Source organism: Sinocyclocheilus anshuiensis, unplaced genomic scaffold (genome assembly GCF_001515605.1).
Source record: "Sinocyclocheilus anshuiensis isolate Anshui unplaced genomic scaffold, SAMN03320099.WGS_v1.1 scaffold1082, whole genome shotgun sequence".
NCBI classification, from domain to species: domain Eukaryota; kingdom Metazoa; phylum Chordata; class Actinopteri; order Cypriniformes; family Cyprinidae; genus Sinocyclocheilus; species Sinocyclocheilus anshuiensis.
Window position 1 is genome coordinate 840,513 of NW_015542379.1, and position 740 is coordinate 841,252.

General features: G+C 13.6%; 1 protein-coding gene across 1 annotated transcript in view; it reads left to right on the forward strand.

The window, feature by feature from the left end:
* The window catches only part of LOC107692474 (ATP-binding cassette sub-family C member 8), a 35,520-nt gene that overhangs the window by 26,903 nt on the left and 7,877 nt on the right, over window positions 1-740 (forward strand).

The window sequence follows — 740 nt, forward strand, 5'->3', positions numbered from 1 at the left end:
AAAATGTTTTAAATTATGCACATTTTTCATATTTAATGTTTATAATTAACTTATTAAATAATATTATATTATTTTAATATTATATAAAATATTAAATAGTCATGTATTATATTTTTTATATATTTTATATTTAATGTTATTTTTATATTTGATATTATTTCTTAATGTTTTTGTATTATATATTTATTATTATATATTGTATCATTATTCTATTTATACATTTAGTTTAATTACACATTTAATTTTTATGATTTATTTTTTAAATATATGTTTTATATTAAATGTTATATTTCCTAATATTTCTCAAAATTAATAAATATTTCATTTTTTATTTTTGTTACATTTTTATTATTATTATTGTTTTTTTTTTTTTACATTTCAGTATTATATTTCTTCTTAATTTTTATAATTAAATTTATATTTAATGTTGTTAATATAATTATCAAAAATTATAAATGTTTAAATGATACAACATGTTTTATAGTTAATGTTTATAATTTCATTGAGTTTTTTATTTTTATATAAAGCTGTTGTTTATATTATATTTCCTGTTATTTTCCAAATGTAATTAATTAAAATGTTATTCAATTAATATATATATATATATATTTTTTTTTTATATATATTTTAAATTTAATGTTGTTTTATGTGGTATATTTCCTATTATTTCCCAAAAAGTACAGATGTTTTAATGGTACAAGAGGAAGTCGTGGCCTAATGGTTAGAGAGACGGACTCGTA